The following is a 22593-nucleotide window of genomic DNA, read 5'->3' on the forward strand; positions in this document are numbered from 1 at the left end:
ACTTGTGATGAGAATTTATTTTTTAGGATAAACGTCCAAATGAGCAATTTTCACATGCTCTGAGTGTGGTGTTCATGTCGACATCATGGCTTATGAGCAGAGGTTAAATGATAGATAAATCATTTCATGAGCAACATACTTAAAACTCTTTCTACTCTCCATGGCTATCAGTGCCTTGGTGCTGTCTTTATCTTTGCTACAGCCTGTGTTCTTTTTTTTTTTCTTTTTAATATGATTCCCAGCGTTTTGATGTCATATGTTTTGCCTTATTCAGCCATTTGGAGTACAGGTGTGCCACTGTGTTTCTGATGGAGTGTTGCTATTCCAGAAAGCTCCATTCCAAAACACAACCCCACACATGTAATCCAAACCCGAAGATGAGTCAGCCACGGTGCCTTTGCTCCAGTTCTTAAGAGAACGCCTCACATAGCTCCACAGAATATAGAATTAGTAACACACGCGATAGTTAAGGAATGATCCTGAACTTGAAAAGATCTCCATCTTCCTCTATGAATTTTCAAGGAAGAAATTTGGTTATAAATTCTGTGTGCATTCTACTAGAATTAGAGTCAGTGCTTTCAGATTACAAGAGTCTTTCCTTGGCGAATAAACCCCCATATACGTGCCTTATACCAGCTCCGAAATGGGGACATTCCACAATACTGGTTCAATTATTTTTTCAATAAGAACAAGAAGCTTAAGAGAATTTCTCGCCATGGAAATATTCCCTCAAGTGCCGGTCAAGACTCTATGGATCCTGACAAACACGTCACCCAATTCTTAGGTCTTTGAAAATGTTTCAGTTTCTTATCACATTAAGGAAACGACCACTTTCCCAAAGCAGGCAGCAACAAAGAGCACAGCCTGGGTTTTAGGTTAATCTGGGTATTATTTTCCAGGCACGCTTTGGAGAGAGCCTTTGAGTGCTCTGTTGGAGGCTTGTCTCTGCCAGTGTTTATTTCTTGTACTGATGCAGTTCAGAGGTGATTAGTGAAAAGGATGCTGAAAGAAAGGGAATAAACGAGTGGACGGGCGTCATAGTCTTTTTGCTCTTGTTCAGAGCCTGCACGGCCGATTCCATGGGGGCAGATTTGGCACTAGGTGGGTGGCTGCCTGACTTCAGATGCTCAGCTGCTCACGCTGCCTGGACACTGACAGACTGTCTCCTCCCTTTGGGACCCCCAGGTGATGAGTCTCTGACCCTTTAAACACGAAGGCTGAGTACCACATGGTGACTCGAAAAAGTGCTATCTCAAGATGCAGGACTTTATGAAGAACATTCGCATGCCGCTTCGCTGCCCGGGGTCGGTTTGTTACATTGTTTTTGTTGGTAGAAACTACCTTCCAGTCTGCATCCTATAATAAAATATAGCCATGGACGAATAGAAGTTTCAAGCTGGGAGAAACTGATAAACCATCTAGCCCACACTTCTTCAAGGATTCAAAAGATAACATGTGGGAAAATACTTTGTAAACTGAAAAACTCTCCCTAAGAAGAATGTATTTTATTTTGAAGATGGGGGCAACCAATGACAAGAGAATTATGTCTTGTCTACTATACTTTAGGCTGATTGATAATGGCATAATTAATTTTAGCATTTTCATACGAAGTTTTAATGACAAAGTTCATTTAAAGTTTAAAATTAGACCATCGGTTCTGTGACTTCTGTTTTGAATGTATATTTTTGGATGAGGAATTCAGGTCGTTTTCGTGCAAAAAGTCTGTCTTACAAAAATACGTGAAACGCCAAACAAAGAAGTTGTCAACACAGCCAGAACACTTCTGTAGAGGTGACCATACAATCTGACCTAATGGAAAAAAGTACAAGTGAGGAGTGAATTATTTCACAGGACAGACAGAAACACTTTGCCAAGGCATGTTCTTTGGGTAAAAATAAAAGAGTGATATAAACTCTTGTGTAATATTTTAATACTAGAAGTCTTCCCATGCCTTTGTCTAGGGGTATCTGCAATCCAAAAAGCAGAAAGGTGTAGGTGGCTGTCCAGAGACAGGCCATCAGATTTCCATTTTTGACTAGGATCCCTAAACTAACAGAGCCACAGTGGTATGGAGAAGCAAGTTCCAGGCCCTGTTCCCACACAGCATCACACAGGGAGGCACAGGAAAGAGACAGAACTGCCAGACAGGCTCACACCTGGTTGATCTCAGCCGAGGTGCTGGATGCCATGGTGGCCAGGAAGCCAGGTGTTTCTTTACCGCTACACTTTGGGCCCATCAGTGATGCTCTCGGGTTTGAAGGAGTGAGGGTGAAATAATTGTTCATTGACTTCTGTGGATGTCCCCCAGCACCCACAGCTGTCATGGAACCTGCACATCCACAGCGAGCAGCTCGAAGAGGCCTGGCTAACAGGTGGAATCTGGTGGACTCACGTCCCTGCTGGGATGTCGGCTGAGCCCACCATCCTGTTTCCTCATCCTCTTTGTCTTTTGTTTTTTTTTTTGGCCGCGCCTTGCGGCTTGTGGGATCTTAGCTCCCCAACCAGGGATGGAACCTGGGCCCTTGGCAGTGAGATCACAGAGTCCTAACCACCGGATCACCAGAGAATTCCCTCCTCATTCTTTTCTATGAATGCCTTCCGGCCCTCTGCACGGACCTCAGGATTCCCTGGCCCAAGCTTTCTCCAGTTCCTCCACTAAAAGCCTCTCCCACCTCCGGCACGGTGCCTCTTAGCTGCTCATAATGTGTTAAAGAAGAATCAGGGTATTGATCCACGAAGTGAGAAGTTGAGAATTCAGAGAGAAAAAAGGAAGGAAGTGTAGCAGTGCTGACTTTACTCAAAGCTAAGACATTAAATGCCTTATTAGAATTTGACTCATTTTAGCTTCTTCTTAACCGTGGGCATCAGCAAATTGGGAGGAAATGGGTTAAGAATTTGGAGTGATTTTCATGTTATTAACTAAAAGTGACACGTAAGACGATCTTGAACGGCGAGATTAAAATCCAGGGCACTTCAGTGACATCCCAAGCCCAGAAGGTGCCAGATGTCCATCCACCCTCTTGTGTTTCAGTACCAGGCCCCCTTTTATTTGTTTTCTTTTACAAAGTGGTGATACTGGGAACGGGGATGTATAGTGTCGTTTATCCAAGTAGCCCTGTCAAAGCTCTTGATGACAACTGTCAACACATCAACCACCCCCGCCTCCCTGGTTAGAGGCTGTCTCCTATTCACCAGGCCCAAATCTGGCAAACCCAGGAATCCGGTGGCAGAACTGAAACAGACTTCATTTCTCAACTCCGCCTGGGGGGAGAATTTCCACCCACCCTGACTCCCGTGATCCTCTTCCATTCCCATAATGGAGGGAAAAGACCGCATTCAATTCCTCCAATATCATATTGGGAAATTTAAAACAAATATCCACTTTTATAGCTTAAATTTGGTCCTGATTTACCTTCTAAGCTAATAAGAGGGATGAAAACTGGTTATGATGTTGAGCATGAATCTCTCATGTCTAGAGAGGGAATCTCTCTCAGTGTGGTGCTTAGGATAAACATACATTCACATACTGTTTGTTATACTTCAAAAATTAAAAAAAAAAAGTTCAGTGCAGGGAAAATTTTTCTAGCTGTATTTAGAGAGTGACCTGAGATGTGGGAAAGTTGTCTATTGCTTATGTTATTTTTTTCACCCACTTTTGAATTCTTTGAGGCTACATTTCCCCTGAGTTAAGCAGAGATTGCCACCCACCTTGGCTCTTCCTGCCTCTGCCCCAACAGAACCTCTTTGTTGTTTTATCTAATCAGATTCAGAGGCCCTGCTATGGTTGGCTCGCTTGGATTTTTCAAGGAGGTTATATTTCTTATTTCCCAGGCTTCAGAAGAACTAAAAATAACTGGGTGAAAAATCTGAAAGGCAAAGCTGCTCTATCTGCCAGCATTATAAGGAGATAGGATCCGGCTCAACCAGAAGAGAGCGTATCTCTGTCCGTCTGGGATGATTAAAGCAAACTGGTATCTGATACCAGTTTGGTAGCTACAGACTCTGGTTGTTTGAATGCTCATATTCAATAGGCTTATATTTTTCTTATTTGTCGGTTAACACTATTCATGTGAACACTCTGCTTCTGTGTAAAACTGAAATTGCCGTTGAGTCATGCTTGGCCTTCACCTTTCTGTATCTAATATTGAAAAAAAAATAAAAAAAAAAAAAACAGCTAGTGGAGCAAATTTAAAATAGCACCAATGGAAAGTGTTCCGAGTGGCCACTGTCACCATTAGTCCACTTCCAGCCACCTTCTACATTGTAGTCTCATGCTGATTCTTTACCACTCCCTGTCGAATCTCACCCAGAAACCTGAATAGTGTGTAGCCCTAAGGCTCATTATGAAGGATTTGCTAATCAAGACAAGCAGTCCTCTTTTCAGGAGGCTGTGCTGGCAGAAACATCCACCTCTGTGTTTTTGAAAGACGGATTATGCCCATGAAACACAGGTGAGAGAACATCTGTCACACGTGAAAGATAAAATATATCTGGCTTTGCCTTTTCATGTGTTATTTTTCAGAGCCATAAAACATTAAGAGACTAAGTCAGGGGAAAAAGTTCAAAAAAGGAGTTTGTACCATTAACTCTGCTAGGGCGTAAGAGGAGATATAGGATTTCAGTTTTGAACTTACAAATATGTGAAACTAGAGATTATGAAAATAAATATTTAGCCATATTCCTAGTTGTCTTTTTGTAAAGGTTAACGGTTTCATACTGAACTAAAAGTAAACGAACAGTGGTGAATTAAGAACTTTGTTCAAACTGCTTTCTTTGCCGTGTTCACAGTGATAATCTCGCCTGACAAAGCTAGGCAATAAAAAAAGTTAGACTCTCCAAGATAACACTGAAAAGTGACATTGTTATCAGAAAGCATTTACGTACGACATAGAAATTTTAATAAATAATCCATCTTAAGTGTATATAATAACATATAAATGAGTTCAATCATCAGATTTGCCAAATTGTTTCCTATAGCTGAGCTAAGTCCCAATTGATAAGTCAGAATAATAAAACTGACTTAAATGGGTTGTAGGGGAGTGATGAGTAGGACCCGAAGCATATGGGAACAGGATTATTCCCAATGTCTTTTGCGTTTTCCATACTGGATCACAAAAATGGTCGGCGGAGATTCTGGGTTCTCTGTGTGGTTTTTGCAAACCTTTTTCTACTTCTGACTCTATTTAAGTTCTATTCAGGGCAAGAACATCGCTACCCTATTCACAGCTCTTCTCCAGAGCTTATCAGTCACTGGTGCTCACAAAATATTTGTTGAATAAATAAATGAAGGAATGAATGTTTGAACAGCCTGGGTAGAATTGGTCTCTTTTGGGATGATAGATTTTAAATGGGAAATACAGTGTAAGAAACACAAAACTTTTTGTTAGTGTTGATGATAACATTTTCTTTTCCCTCTCACTCTAAAATTGTTTTCCAATCTAAAACTTTGCAAATAAAGAAGTAGAAAATTTAAGCCATTATCTGCAAAACGGAAGGCTTCTTTTACTAGCTATTCCATGCAAAGTTTTGTTTAAGAGGAAGGAAGGATGAGTGGATGCGCAAGGAGCAGGAAATCTCTGAGGAATTTTGTGTCTGTTATAAAGGGACGAAGAGAAGAGAATATGGTACAAAAAGGGCACAAGCAGCTGACAAAACGCTATTTAAAAAAAATGAAAACGGTCAATATCTGCATTATTTTGCCTTGTCCAGTAGCCCTAGTGCTTATTTTCATCCCCAAAGCTTGTTTTGCTGGAAAATGCTTTCAAATCATCACATTTTGTTTCAACCCTGCTAGGCATTTGGAGGCAAAAGGCACCAACACTTTTGCACAATATTTCCGTAGGTCTACCCTTGCTCACAGATTATAAGCTGGGAATATCATGACAATATCTATGCAGTTCAAGCCATTTTGAAATGGGATGTTGTACATACAAAGTTTTAAAAAATACATATCTCCATAATAAAGAAAAGACATAGTTCCCCATATACGTTAAATGACTTCACATACTCAATGTCTCTCTCATCTGTGTATAAGCACATATCTCTTCTGTAATACATATGTGCACGCATATAGGAGAAGTCGGTTTTGAATGAAAAAGTCAAAGAGAACAAAGTGGAATCCCACTTCAAAGGGCGTATGATAAGTACGCCCCTGTTAAATGTCTAGGAAAATAGATCAGACCCATTTCTCTTAATTATTTGCCAAGCGCCTAGCAGAGCCAAGTCTATTACCAACACTATCTTGTATTTTAACAGCCCTGAGAAATAAGTATTACTGTTATTCCCATCTTACTGATAGAAAAAAGAATTCTCAAGGAGGTGAAGTAACTTAAAGCCCAAGCCACGCAGCTCTAAATAGCTTAAATGAGGAGGCCTCGTTCTACTGACAAAGCCATTGCTCTTTCCAAAACAGTCTAGTTGTTTGTTAGATGTGTTCCATGTGTAGCCGGGCATTTTTGACTGGATACTGATGGTTTAGATACCATCCCACTCTCCCCACACACATTCATACCTATGCATACACACACAAGCACACACCTTGACAAACATATGTTTGACTTCATTTATTTGCTTTTTTTTTTTTTTTTTTTTATGAGGGTGAGAGACAGTAAAAGAAGTTATAGGTGGATGGGATGGGATGGTTATCTGTTCTCATCTGGATCAGTAGACTGGATTTTTAAAAAAGGCAATAGCTCTAAGCAGATGGAAATGTTCAGATGTGCTTTGGGTTGTGGAGAAAGGTATGTCAGAGCATGAGAGAGAAGACCCTTATGCCCCTCTGTTGGACACCCCACACTGTTCTGGGGCCCAGCTTAGGGAGCTTGGGGAATGCCCTGAGACAGTGCCCCTGGGGTGGACATTCGTGATTTCCTGGTAGCAGTGGCAGGTACAACTCCCCATCTGGCACTGCCAGCAGCTACCAGAGGTAACAGGAGCCGGGGAGGCAAAAGAGAAACAAGGCAAACCCACTGGGGAGTACAAGTAAGGAACTGGGGGACACTTTGGAGAGAGGCTGTGGATCTATGGTTACAGACCCACATATGTCTACATACAGATGTCCATTATACCCGGAGCCTTGGGATTCTCAGGAGGGGCCTCAAGGCCCATCTTGGGAATTGAGGAGGAGACCCAACAGGTGGGACTTCTGGCCTCTATGCCTATTTCAGCCAGAGCCTCTCTATTTTCTAATGTTTTATAAACTGGTATTCCACACAATATGTCATTTGAAAAAATACTCTGCTGTTTTAAACATGTAAATTACAAATCTAAACCATAGTACCTCTCTTTTTTCCAATTAAAATTGAGTTTGATTTCCCTTCCGCAAGTTATCCGACAAAATGACAGGAAATGGATGCAAGAGAGAGTGGTTGCTGTTGATATTCCCAAGCATATTTTCTTGAGCCAGCTCTTTACTTACCTATAACTCTCAAAGGTACTTCATCTACTCTGAACACCTAAAACTCATCCATATCATTCCATCCCTCACTTCTCTGCTCAGATTCAGTTTCTACATATGCGACTGCCTACTGGATATCTCCAACTGCACCTTACATTCCATAATTCAACATATATCCAGCCCTCTTTAGCTTACCTAGTCAATGGCCCCAGCACCTATGTACCCATCCATTCATCCAAGTTAGAAGCCTCAAAGCCATCATCAACTTCTCCCTCCACCCGACTCCGCAAGTCGGGAAACCAATACATTTAGCTTCTGGAAAATCTCTCAAATTCTCTTTCCCTCTGTCTTCTTCACTGCCCCTTTCTTTTAAAGCCCTTATTATCTCTCACCTGACCATTACAATAGTCTTCTACCTGGACTCCTTGTCTCCATCCTTCCTACCAATCTCGAGACAGACAACAGAACTATCTTTTTAAAATACAAATATGGTCATAACATTCCCTGTTTTAAAGGCTTCGATGTGAAAAAAAATATTTGGCATGACATATGAGACCCTTCACACTCTACCCTAACTTCTTAACTCAAACACGAGTGCTATTGACCTAAACAGGGTCATTTAGTTGCAAGAATTATGGCCAATAAAACAGGAAAGGAATTTATTACAGGATACATTGAGGAGCTCACAGAAATTTTGGAAGGGTTGAAGAACCAAATTCAGAAAAGGCAGAAAGAAAGGGAGGCAAAGCAGAAAAACCACAGCCCAAAGCAAACTACACAACCAAGAGAGGAGAGACCACCACTACTGCCAGCACAGAACAGGGGTCCTGGGCTTTGAAACTCCACTGCAGCGCTCTCTAGACCCTGGGCGTGGCACTGCCCCACAGCCACTGCCTCTGGAACCTGGAACCCCCGTGATGCTGTTAAGACCAGAATGATTCTCCATGCAATGTGTTTTTCTGCTTCGGTTGCTCCATCCGACTGGCAGCGCCTAAGTTAGCTATCCGTTCCTTGCCAAGAAAGGCGGAAGTGGGAAAGGCTGCAAAAGCAAGAGGCAGATTTTTCAGTGTCATAGGGAGAGGCTGGCCACAAAGAGTGGAATCAGATGCTAGACAACAAAAAAATCGACAGAAGTACAATCCATGCTTCAGCGAGTTGGGCTGTGCAACCTTCTCCAAAGGAGACCTGCTCCTTTTGCCTCTTTAAAAATGCTGTTCTCAATGTTTGAAAAGATGATTTCCTGTTTTCTAATAAGGGAGTACCTATCTACCCCTGGTCTAATGTCACCTCCTCTGTGAAGCACTGGCTGGTGTCTTCAGGCAGAGCTGGCATCTCTTTTGTTTGTGGTCATCACACTTAATTGGAGCACTTCTCACAGGGTGTTGTCATTATTATGTCATTTCACAATTCACATTATTATGTCATTTCACAATTCAATGTCCCATCTCAACAGTGAGTTCCTCATGGCAGGGACTGTGTCTTGATGTCTGTGCCTTCAGAGCCAGGCATTGTGCCTGGGACGAAATATGTTCTCAGTAAAGTTTGTTGAATAATTGTTGTGGCTCCCCTAAGGAGAATGTTTTGGAGTCTATGCGTGATCCCTAGGAGACACTGGCCTTGACTGCCAATAGTAGAGGCACCATCTTCCCCTTGCTGAGAAACTGACAGTTCCCAGAACTTTACAAGACAATTGCAAGCTGGAAGGCACTCCTGGCATGAACATTGCCCGTCAGCCTCATAATCAGCACTTCTCAACTCAGTTCTCAGCTCTAACATTCATTACGGTGTGGTTTTTGGCATAATACTAAGGTTACAGCTGTACCAAAACTTATATGCAGTTGTTTTATTGCCTAAACAAGTTATAATCTGGGTAGTATAGAAACTGTGAAAAGTTTTCTATTACTTCATAGGTGAAGGGTAGAGTAATTTCAAAAGTAATCAAATCCTGTTGGGTAGGACTCATACACACTAAAATTTATATTGTCTTCCCTCTGTTATAAAGACTGTAAAGAAACCATTTTCTCTGCCTAGATTTCAGATTTCAAATGAGATAAAATTCTTCTAACTTTTTTTTTTTTTATAGAAGGCATTGGGTCTTTTTTTCTAGTTGCGGCGAGCGGGGGCTACTCTTCCTTGTGGTGCACGGGCTTCTCATTGTGGTGACTTCTCTTGCTGCAGAGCACGGGCTCTAGGCGCGAGGGCTCAGTAGTTGTGACTCACGGGCTCTAGAGCACAGGCTCAGTAGTTGTGGTGCACGGGCTTAGTTGCTCCATGGCATGTGGGATCTTCCTGGACCAGGGCTTGAACCCATGTCCCCAACATTGGCAGGAGGATTCTAAACCACTGTGCCACCAGGGAAGCCCTCTTTTAACTCTTTAATGTTGCACAGTATGTCAGTATAACAATATAAAATTTGATAAATTTCAGCATATAGTATAACTATTAAATTTCTAAAGGCAATAAACTTCATACTAAGTATTAAATTTTTTGATCAATAATATAACTAGAAGATAACATATTCTTTATACTATTAATATTATCTGAAAGGTAACAGAAAGCATTTGTGAATAATGTACATTATTTTTAGGAATGAGATATTCTACTTGGTATCCACTAAGATGATGGCCTGAAAGTAACATGTTTCTTCAACAAGCTGGATGTCATTTATCAGCTGAATGTCTCTTGGAGGAACAGAGAACTATTGTTCTTCAGGCATTTGAGAGATAGGGGTCAAAAACCATGGTAATTATTCCACCAACATGCACCATTTTCCTTTGCCAAAAGGAAATTAACCTAAATAGCTAACTGGAAAAAGAAATGATACCATAGTTGAAATGGGAAAATTGTGTGAGGAATAAGTATACATAAATTTGGAGGGAATGTAATTATTCTCTTGTCGTGAGACTGGGTGCGATACTGTTTTTACACATCTGTAAACTTATTTTTTTCATTTCACAGCTTATGGCTTTCATCAGTGTGCTTGGGAAGATTTGACACTCCAGCAGTCCTCTGAAATTTATTTTGATAGAATTTCTTGACCTTGGTTTTTGAGAACCTTTTTATTCCCAATGATCTTGCTTGGGTTCTGTCATAATATGTTGGGCCAATGTAGGTGTGAGCAGTATTCTTATGAAACTATTAACATGTATTGTTTGTCCTTTCCCTACCTCTGTCTATAAACTGCATTTGCTTCTTTACCCTGGGGTCCCGTCTTTGGTCCAGGACGCCAAGAAATCAAATAATACGCGAGTCTCCAGCTTTAAGAGCAAATGCTTAGATTCACCGTGACCTAGATAAACAACAATGGTAGGAGGAAATCTGTTACAAGTCTCAACCCTCATACCCACCAGTCCTAGTTTAATATTTATTTATTTTGCTATTAGAGCATTATTAATTTGGACCCCTTGCACAACATGAAATCTTTATTACAAACATACAATAACTTACTTTATTTTCATTTAAACTATAAATACCCTTAAAAGTTTACTGATTGTTCAGTCTCCTGTGGATTTTTTAAAATATAAAACTCTCACATTAGGAACTGCTCATGGAAGAGGCATAAACATGGGAAATGCAACCATGTTTACAGTAACTTCTCAGAAAATTAAAGCTTTGATGGTTTTTTTAATGAAAAATGTATTTTTAAATATAAATTAAACAGGAACTTTAATTTTATCTGATAATTTTTCTTACCAAAAAATCTCAATCAAAACATTCACAAAATATAAACAAGAGTAATGCATACTTGCATGTTTCTTATTTTACTTTGTACTTTCCCTCTTTTTGCAAACTTGAAAAAAAAAAGACTACACTTCCAATACAGATAATTAGAAAAATATAATAAAATACCTAGAAAATTAATCAAATATGTCCCCCAGCCCAGAAAACTTTCATGAATGGCCTATGCATATTTTCTATGAGGTTATATGTGTATGTATTTAACAAAATTCAAATTATAAGTTCTAAATTTGATATTTGAAATACTATCCTATCTTCTGATTTCAGTCTTTAAAGATTAGAGAACTTTTCAAAATTTAAAAAGAAATGGAAAAGAAAATAGTCTTTTGTTCTTGAAGAGTTGCCAGAACTGAAAATGTAAAACAAATTCAGCTTAGTAGTATATTCTAGTTGTGTTACCCAGACTTTAAATGACTGTTGATCTGAGCCAAAAATATATACTTCTCTTCTAATGTCAGATGCTACCTTCTCAGTAGCCTGCCCGTAATTGGTTTTCACTCCATTTCCTGCTCACCCTGCCAGCCCTGCCTCTCTACCCCTGTGATTCACCAGGCTTTGGCTGTGCTGCATGGGGCTGGGAGTCCTCAACCGTCCAGTTTCATCCATCGTCCATTGATGGTAGATGTCTTGTCCATCTGTCTGCCGGATGTTTGGGTTCAAACAAAGTGTATTTGTGATGGTGACATTTCCAAGGTCTATACAGGGTCTACCTCCACAGTTAAAATCATATCTCGGCGGGCTTCCCTGGTGGCACAGTGGTTGAGAGTCCACCTGCCGATGCAGGGGACACGGGTTCATGTCCCGGTTGGGGAAGAGCCCACATGCCGCGGAGTGGCTGGGCCTGTGAGCCATGGCCGCTGAGCCTGTGCGTCCAGAGCCTGTGCTCCGCAAAAGGAGAGGCCACAACAGTGAGAGGCCCACATACTGCAAAAAAAAAAAAAAAAAAAATCATATCTGGGACTCTCATGAGAGGCCTTCCCCCCTAGTCAGCCTAGGGCCTCTTCTTAGATTTACACACAAAGTATGTTTTTGTGAATATGTGACTTTATTTCTTCTTTATTTCTTGCAGTGTCCGTGTTACATATTTTGAAATAAAAAAACTCAATTTCAACTAAAATGAACTCAAATGTGTCTCCTTTTGAAATAGTATCAAGAAATCAGAAACAACCTTGAAATGGTCATCACCTCATGAGTTTTACTCTTTTTTGTTTTAAAGAAAAATAAAGCATTAACACCCCTCTTCCCAGTGGAGAAAAAGGAAGGGGAGCATATATGCTGCATCTTTACCGATGTATTAGAAAATAGCTTCTCAGAGTAGGTGAACAGCCTAAATGCATTTACAGTAACCCTACATATGAACCTTCAAGTCGTGGACTTTCAAAGATGTGAACATGCCCCTGTATGCCAGCTGTCGTACTGTACTGCTGTACTTTTCAAGGTACTGTACTGTAAGATTAAAAATGTTTTCTGTATTTTGTGTTTGTTTGTTTTTTATGTATTATTTGTGTGAAAAGTATTATAAACCTATTACAGTACAGTACTCTATAGCTGATTGTGTTAGTTGGGTACCTAGGCTAACGTTGTAGGACTTAACGAACAAACTGGACTTATGAATGTGCTCTCGGAACAGAACTTGTTCGTATGTAGGTGACTTACTGTATTTTTATAAGAGGAAGGAAATAAAACTGCTGAAGTTACTTTAACTTTTTACGTTAACTAATGAGAAAAATGTGGCAAAAAATAGCAAAGCTTATTCAGACTTTTCAAAGACATTGGGACCGGGTACCTTATTCCAAAGGTCATCTCCAATGGTCATCCTCACTCTAAGGACTCTGAGGGACCCTCTTATGGAGCAGTAAGCAATTAGTCCAGGTTTTTCATTTATTCCAAGTCTCTCAGAATTAAGACACAAAACGAAAGAATTTTTCCACTGATGCGATATTTATCCAGATTAAGAGAAGCAACTTATTCATCCACTTACTAGACCCTGGGAGGGTACAGAACATGTGGGATGACTCTTAGCAACTGCTGAGCTGATAGAAGAGATTTTGCAGTTCCCACATCTCTCATTGTGCCTGGACATTTGGTTTTCATTGCTCTCTCTGAAATTAGAGAAAGTAATAATGGATCACCACATTTACAGTGTAATTGTAATTACTCCTACCTAGAAATAATGTGCTTACCCACGCTCAGGCCAAAGGACAGTCTCTCTGTCTAATACACAAAAGTGGGCTAGAAGGGTGGGGGCAGCACTACCTCCATACATATGACAGTGATTTTAGAAAAGTTTTAAGTTACAACTTAAACCATTAGACAATAGAATGGAACAAGAGACAATAAATCCAATAGTTTCAACAACTAGCTATTCTACGCCTACTTGTGCAAAACATTGGTATGATACAAAAATTCGTAACACAACAGCCACCCTCAATGAATTTATGATCTGGTAGGAGAGAGAGAAAGAGCAAGTATTCAATAAGTAAGTAAATAAATATTTTAAAACATAAATAACTTTTCTACTAGAAATATAAGCAAAGCAGAACTATTGTTTCCAACTTGAAGTATCAGAAGGTCACTGAAGGCTTGAGTGTGAGCATGAAATAAAGCTAAATTGGATGTTCTTTTCCTCCATATGCAGTTTTCTCAAAGTTAAACGGATTCCTTTAATAAGGTAGTGGTGTTATAGAACTAATGCTATTCTCAATATAGTTGATTATGGAATATGGAACAATGCAGATGGTGGGTTATTCAGGATTTGTCTTCCTTTGGCTTTCACCATGAGAACCAGTTCATTGCTCATAAAACTCCTGCAGAAAGCAAACAAGGGAGGGGATGGAGATGAAATTCATTTTGGAACTTGTTAGAAGCATTGGTGAAAGGTTTGGTGGAATTGTAGAAACAGACTCTTTATATATATTCTTTCTTTCACAGAAATCTTGTGAGATTTATATGGTGACCAGAAAGTGGTACGTGTGCTTTGGCTTTCTGGACAAAGGAGTTCTTCAAAGAAGGACTTCAAGAAAAAAATCAAAAATTTCCCCCATTTCATATCAAATATTGTTATATTTTTCCTCTTAAGATTGATTATATAACCCAAACAAACAAGAAACATAGTAAAATATTTTTCAACTAACAGAACACATCAGTATTCACACAAGTAGCAGAATCTATTTTCATGTTAAAATTGATGGATGCTAAATTTAATAATGAAGCAAGTGTGAGCATCAAAAAAATCTAAACACAAAAAATTTTTTTAAACCCAAAGAATGACTTTAAAATAATTATTATTACCAAGAAAGGAGTGTGAGTTAAAATAATAAAATCTGAGGTGAATATTTCTGAAGCTCCAGGTTCTAATCGGCCTCCCCCGGCCACCACACACAGATGGTCATCGTATGTAAAGATGATTTCAGATATAAGCAGCATGGAGGCTTCCAGGATTTGAGAGCCACTGGAAGATCAGAGATGAAACCCAGTAAGATAGAACTGACTCAAAAAAGAGGACAAAAATGAGGGGAGGAACAATTGTATGGACATTAGTTAAGACTAAAGTTTGGTTGTTTAAACAAATAATTCACAAAAATGAATTCCTCTGTTAGTCACAGACTTGTGGTTTTATTACTTTTAAGGCTTTTTGATGGTTCTGATGCCTCTGGGGCTCCAAGAGACAAATGAAAAGTGTCTTTTTATACACTAGGTTGGAAAAATGGAACAAATAATAATGGTGATAATCATAGGTATCAAATCATCGTTGACCGCATACACCGTACGATGTGCTTCATGCAAAACAACATGACAGTTAACGTGCATTGAGCATTATGACGTACAATCACTGATGAAAATTTTTATATGTTTTAACTCATTTATTCCCCACAATGCTATGGTGTAGATTCTATTGTTGTATTTGTTGGGTGAATGAGGAATTTGGGATGGATGGTGTCATGCTTTAATCCAAATTTCTTGTGTAAGTCAAATACAATTTCTCTCAACCAGGATTTTGATTGTCCAATGTCAACTCATGTGCCACAGTATTTTTTAGTCCCCATTTTTTAATAGTGGTAAAATACACATGAAATTTGCCATCTTAACCATTTGAAGTGTACAGTTCAGTAGTAAGTACATGAATATTGTTGTACAACCTTCAGAACTCTTCAAATCTTGCAAAACTGAAATCCCATACCCATGAAATAATCCACAGACCCACCATTTTACATTCTGTCTGTATGAACTTGTCTACTCTAGATATTTCATAGAAATGGATTCACACAGTATTTGTCTTTTTGTGATTCACTTATTTCATGTGCCACAGAATTTTTGAAAACATATAAAACTATGCCAATGCAAAAATATTAACAATCATTTTACAAGAAGGTTTTTCATTATTATTACTCCCCAAAAAGGGCAATGACAACTGATGACTTGTGTGTTTTATAATGCCAATGAAACTTATTGGTTTTTTGCATTTCTAATAGAGCAAGAAAGGTTTTAGGGACTTCCCTGGTGGTCCAGTGGTTAAGACTCCATGCTTCCAATGCAAGGGGCACAGGTTCAATACCTGGTTGGGGAACTAAGATACCACCGGCTGTTCAGCACCACCAAAAAAAAAAAAAAAGATCCATCCACCTCATTACAAATAACTCAATTTCGTTTCTTTTTATGGCTGAGTAATATTCCATTGTATATATGTGCCACATCTTCTTTATCCATTCATCTGTCCATCACACTTAGGTTGCTTCCATGTCCTGGCTATTGTAAATAAAGCTGCAATGAACATTGTGGTACATGATTCTTTTTGAATTATGGTTTTCTCAGGGTATAGAGTTTGTCATACAGAGTGAAGTAAGTCAGAAAGAGAAAAACAAATACCATATGCTAACACATATATATGGAATCTAAAAAACAAACCAAAAAATGGTCATGAAGAACCTAGGGGCAAGATGGGAATAAAGACGCAGACCTACTAGAGAATGGACTTGAGGACATGGGGAGGGGGAAGGGTAAGACAGGACAAAGTGAGAGAGTGGCATGGATATATATACACTACCAAATGTAAAATAGATAGCTAGTGGGAAGCAGCCGCATAGCACAGGGAGATCAGCTCGGTGCTTTGTGACCACTTAGAGGGGTGGGATAGGGAGGGTGGGAGGGAGGGAGACACAAGAAGGAAGAGATATGGGGATATATGTATATGTATAACTGATTCACTTTGTTATAAAGCAGAAACTAACGCACCATTGTAAAGCAGTTATACTCCAATAAAGATGCTAAAAAAAAACCAGACAAACAAACAAAAAGAAACATTTTAAATCAATGTGTGCTACCTATGACAGACAAAACACATATCGATAGTAGATATTTAAAATAAAATTTATTATCACTAAGATATTTGATACATTTTGCATTGTCAGTTTCTCAGGTGAAAAGTTTGTGCGACACACTTTACTATGCTTTATGAAGTAGATGCTATGTGCACTAAGAAATGTATTCCTTAACACTTCTAAGTTTTAATTTTATTTCCTTTCTTTTTTTAATAAGTGGAATACTTTTTGTCAATTATAGACCCCACAAACCAGATGAGATTAAAAATTATATATTCCCAAGACAAGTAGTCACCAACATTTTGCATTTAAAATTTTATTCTTAAACTAAAAATCGAGACCACCAAAGGCAACTAGAGCCTCATGTTTTTGTAACCTAGTGGATAATTTTATTGTTAAAAAATATTTTTCTTCCTTCAGAAATGACATTAAGTAGATTGTGGTTTTTTCTTTGTAAAAAGCCTCCTAAGAATGTTACAGGTCAGATTTCAAACTTAAGTTTTTTTCAACAAAGCTCAACTTTTCTGTTCAACATTGTTCTTTCATGACCTCTGATGGTGAAAATGTAAACTGACATTACAAATACTAACAGAAATAATACCACAAATTCCATTTACCTTTTAGTGAAGATCCTTTCCCTTCTTTTCATATTTATTTACTTTGAGAATGTAATGGTATCAATTATTCAACAATACAGAAAGAGTGTTAGACAATTTCCTACCACTTCAAAGCATAAGAAAGCCCTCTTCTTCGGTCTATAAATCTCTGAATGTATGTGTGCATAGAAAGAACATTTTAATGATATAAAAACTTACTACTGTGACTACTAGCTCTCAAATGGAAATGGAATAAAGTTTCAATAAAATTGAAACAATTATTTTAATTTACAAAATCATCACTCTTCCTAAATCTCTGTATATATGAATAAGGCAGCATAATTGCATATTAAGACCTGAATTATTTGGACTTATTTATTACTTCAAGTTCATTAATAAGATTACTCTCTAGACCTGAGCTCCTCCCTAAAAAGCTTCTACACAGGTAATTTATCTGGCAATATGACCCCAGAGAGCAGGAATAATGAACAGGGGAATAAAAAGAGGAAAGAAGGAAGAGCTGAAATAAGGATGCATTATCAAAATGATTATGGCCAACCTATGCCGGATTCCACAGGCCTTTTAAGAGGCCGCAATGAAATCCATGAAATAAATAGGAGAAGGGAGAATTCCCTGGAGGTCTAGTGGTTAAGACTCTGCACTTCCACTGTAGGGGGCCCAGGTTCGATCCCTGATTGGGGAACTAATCCTGTAAGTTGAGTGGCACAGCCAAAAAAAAAAAGAAAGAAAAAAAAGGACAAGGATTTTTCAATGGGCTTCCATCCCCCATGGATTTAGTGGCCCTTGGACTTTGACTACCACATACCCACTTGTAGGTTGCACATGTGTGGCACTTCAGTGGGCATTCCACACCTGCACTTGTTGCCAGAAAATGTCCAGGGAAGGAAGCGGAGGCTCACACCTTGGTCAGAGGTGAGGCACTCCCCAGTTGCACCTGCAGAAAGTCTACGAGAACTGATTGTAGAAACTGACTTCAGTTGAATGCAGGGCCAAGAGAATTTTAAGTGATGAACAAAGTGGTCACTGATGCACTAGAACCTTTGCACTACTCAGATTCATGTTTTCTCTCCATTAACTCCTATCTGTCACTGCAAGGTGCTAGCCAGCCACAACTTGTGCAAGAGGGTTTGTGAACTAGCTACCATCCCTGCTGCCACAGCTGGTCCCAAAGCCTTGTTGATAGTCATCAGCTCTCTTCTCCACCAGCGATTCTAAATTTTTCTCACCCGTGGCCAGCATCTCAGCTGATCTAAGGTTGTTTGCCTGGCAGAGGGATCCAGACCTTCTTCCTCTGGGTTGATTTGCTTTGCCTTCATCAGGGAATAGTTGCTGTAAATGCTGATTCACCATTATCACCTGGCACAAAACACCAGGAGATGCTTCAATCAAGCCGATGGCTATTCCTCCCTGCTTCCATCATAGGGCAGTGACCCAGGCTCTTCGCGTCAATAAGGGTAGGTTAGTCTTGCAAATATGCTAACATATGAATTATCTTTTGCTTAATGATCCAGGAACGAGGAGCCCAAAGAGGTGGTAGTTAAGCTCTGTGGAACTCTTTTACTTTGTCCTCTGGTGGCCCTGGTGAACGGCCATAAGGCCCTTTGTGGAAAGATAGGGAGAATGTTTGTAACTATTCTTATGACATTACAGAGTCCTTCCTCAAGGGCACTCACCCTCCCTTTGAACACTTGGTATCTGGGTCTGTTGAAATTAAATAAATCCAGAAATTGGATGAAGGATCTGATTTTCCATTGTGATAGCTAATGTCAGTATTCCACTCACTAGATCACTTTGTTATACACACACACACACAATCAAGTAATCACTCAATCAGCTGTCCATTTATCTCATCCCTCAAAACACCATGATTTATTAGCTATTGGCACATATCCCTACAGGTCAAGGCACCTGATTGCTACTAAAGACTTCTGCCCATTTCAGTAATTACAACCATCTTGCCTTTGATAGTTTTGTATTGCTACATGGGCTCTGCCATTGAGAAATCTCATAACTGCACTGATACTGGGGAGACTAGTTCCACAACAACATCTCCTGTTAATAACTCTGACCTGTGGAGGACAGACATCACCAAGTTTTTTCACAGATGCTGGCCTCTTCCTCACCAGTGAATTCCTTCTTGCCTTACTGAAGGGAATGTCCTATGAATCCTCCTGGGGAGCAAAGTCAGATGCTAGGTTCTAGATATCACAGATATCTACTCTAACATTCCCATCTCTGTGAGCCTTCTGACATCTTCCTTAGTACTCTGCCAAAGCAATTTTAGCATCTCTACCTCATTTTCCTATTGGCCATTATCACATTCAGGCTTCAAGGAAACATCCCAGCAGTGGACGAGGACCAACGCCAGGTGTTCTCACTAGCATGTTGAACCTCAAGACATGAGTGAGTGTTGCCATGTCAATAAATCCTTATGCAGCCTTATTTTATTCTCCCTACCAGTTCAACACTCTCAAGATTCACTCCTACATGTGTTCCCCTGGTTCCTTTTCGTATATATAACATGGGACCTGCACTTTCTGTAAACTATTTCCTCCCAGAGCAAGGATTATAGTTCTGCGCTCAGAAGATGTCTGAGACCTGACCTGATCACTGGCATGGAGATGGTTAATGGTGGCAGGGCTGGATCCTGAGGAGGACAAGTGTCATCTTGTGAGTTGCCTTCCTTATATGAGGGTCTCTAAGTCTTTGCAGGCTCTTCAGGCAATAGGAGGATGCTCTCTTTTAGCAAAGGGAATGGGACTGCTTCTGCCAGTGAGGAGAGTTCAGGGAAATTGAGAGTTCAAGATTCCCAGAATCATTTACCCAAATGTCTCTATTGCTGGTTTCAGGATTTAACTGTTTTCAACCAGGGCCCTAACTCAGGACAACCAAAGAGGCTGTGTCTTCATTCTCCTTTGCACCTATGCTGCAGAAAATGATGATCTCCTCAAATGCTGATAGAGGCCCTTGGCATTTACCATGTGCCTTGAATCGATTTTGGCTGACCTGAGCCAGTCATTTTCCTTATTTCAAAGAATTCAAAGAAATCAATAAAAATCCAACCATCCTTATAATTACCACTGCCACCATACCATTCAAGTATAACAGTAAGTATATGAGTCAACCCTTCACTTTCCACCTGTACCTACGGCCAATGAACCTCATATAAGAATCGTAGAGCTGTGCTCCATTGGTTATCACCACCCCATTTCCCATTAGCAGTGGGATCTTCATTGCCATCTGACTGTTGAGTTACTCAGTTCCTAAATCCCATCCTAATGGTCCATTTTCCAGGGCTAATCCTGATCTATCTATCTTTCCTAGTGTTTGCCTGAAAGCAGAACATGAGACAGAGCTCTGCATGAGAGTAATTTACTCAGGAGTGGGTTGCCAAGTAGCAGTAGCCATGAACAAGGAGACTGACGTAGAGAAGGATGGAAAGCCAATACCAGAATGTGCTATCAGGTTGGTCTCTGTTGTGAACAACTGGCTCTGGATCACAGAGGACATCATGATTAGTCTTATGAAACGAGTATCAACACTGTCCAGGGCCAGCAAGGGGAATCGTTTGTTCATCAGCTCCAGCCCCCACTGATCAAGCTTGGGCCTGTAGAGATTAAATCCCCCACTTCTAAGTTGCAAATGTTGAGTGCTGAATGGTTACCCTCAAGGATCAGAGAAGTCCCACGGATCAGAAAGCAAGCAGTTCACACTGCAAGCTCCAGGCAGGCACACGGACGAGCTACACCTGTGTGTAGCTAGTGACAGCCTGAATGGCAGTGGTCCCAGTAGCTGTGGCGAGAGTAAAAAACGAGGCCAAGAAGATCTGAGGCTACTACGTATGTGTGAATTAGTGGGAAGGAGGCTGAATTTGCAAAATGCTTCCTACTAGGGATGGGTGGAGAAAGCTTCCTAGAGGAAATGAGGGCTAAATTGAAACCTAAACCACCTAAAGGATGAGTAGAAGTCAGCAAGGGTTGATAAAGAGGAGACAGGCCATTTTCAGTGAGAAAGAAGCTTCCTCCGTCTTCTCAGAGGTTGAGGTGGCTTCTGATGTTTTCCAACCACACCCTACTTCTTCTACAATAGCAGTGGTCATACAGAATTGCAATTGTCCGATCACTTATCTGCTCCACTAGACCAAAGACTCTGTTAGGGCAGGGATTATGACTGTCTTCGCCCATGCAGCACATATTAGAAACAAAAGTATAAACTTAATTGAATTGTCTTGTAGATTGTAAAGATTAAGTGAAGTAATGCATGCACAGCTCCTAACAACTAAAGTGCTCAGTAAATAGTAGCTTTTAAAAATCTCTATTATTATTCAAATCTTTATCATAGGGCACAGTTCTGGCATGTACACATTTGTATCGCAATAAACACTTGCTGAAAGAAAAGTTCAGGCCGGACATGATGAGGTCCTTAACTATGTCTGCCAGCAGCAACGCTTTCAACTGCTGTCGCTTTTACATTTTGTATCCTAAATGCTGTCCTCTGAAACTCCAACGTGCGTTGTGTTCTTATTTTTTTTAGAGGAAGGAATAGCAAAAATAAAATAAAAATCCAAGAAAGTAATTGTAAGATGCCGCTGTAGAATGGGGGGAAAGGAGGGGTAATGGGAAACCATAGCGATGTTCTGATATGGGTAGGACTTGGAGTGTGTCTGTGTATTTTCAATTTCTTGTCCACTAGATGGTGGAACAGAGTCCCTATCCTGGCAACAGAGTTCTTCATAAAAGGTTACAGGTTCTCTTACAACGCCCACGCAGGGCTTTGCACGTGAAGGAAATCACCCAATAAGTTAATTTTTTTCAAGGCTTCCGCTTGTAAAGCAGAAAGCCGAAACGACACAGGAGGCAACTGTTAGGGAGAGGTGAGAAGGGATGAGAAATGCGGAAAGACAAGGAGCAGGGGAGCTAAACTACATTTCCCAGGAAGCCACGGGCGCACCTGCCACACCCACCACGCCTGTTACGGCGCTCGCGACCCTGTCGTCCATCCACCACCCCAAGAAGCACAGAGAAGGGCACGGAGTCTCCACTGGTGCAGCAGCGGCGGCGGCTCCAACCCGCCAGATCGTCCTGCTGAGCCACGACCACTCCACCCTGCGCTTGTAGAGCCGAAGAGACACTCACCGCTGCCCCTCTGTTCCCGCGAGCCACGTGACCAGCTCGGGTCATGTGACTCCGGAGCCTGGCGGCTGACGTCAGTTACCCCGGCAACTGCTGGGCCCCCTCAGACCGTCCGGGAAAGCGGGGAATTCAGAAGCAAAGGTAGGTGAGGCGTGGATACTTGCTTTCTACTCGGTTCAGCAGGGCCCAGACTGTGCTCAGACCCGCTGCTCAGGGCTTTAGTTTCGGGTCACTCCCTTCCTCCACCCCGGCTCCGCTGCGGGCGCGTCTTTGTCTTCCCGCCGACTCCGGAGCCCGCGCTTCCTGGGGCCTGGGACCCTCTGAGTGGGACCCGCATTTGACCCACAATTTGGGGCTAAGACCTTAACCGCCCACACACTGAACTGAACAGA

At 40.6% G+C, this 22593-nt stretch overlaps 1 protein-coding gene across 4 annotated transcripts in view; it reads left to right on the plus strand.

Annotated features, from left to right (window-relative positions):
• The window catches only part of CEP162 (centrosomal protein 162), a 156953-nt gene that overhangs the window by 43202 nt on the left and 91158 nt on the right, over window positions 1-22593 (plus strand). For 2 of the 4 annotated variants that reach the window (XM_004270068.4, XM_033428507.2), the window contains exon 1: window positions 22103-22342. The exons of 1 other annotated variant lie outside the window; for it this stretch is intronic. The gene's annotated coding sequence lies outside the window, so the exon portion shown is untranslated. Of the gene's footprint in view, window positions 1-22101; window positions 22343-22593 lie in introns of those variants that run through there. One more of the 4 variants, XM_033428509.2, reaches the window with a different exon arrangement.

Source organism: Orcinus orca, chromosome 12 (assembly GCF_937001465.1).
Source record: "Orcinus orca chromosome 12, mOrcOrc1.1, whole genome shotgun sequence".
NCBI classification, from domain to species: domain Eukaryota; kingdom Metazoa; phylum Chordata; class Mammalia; order Artiodactyla; family Delphinidae; genus Orcinus; species Orcinus orca.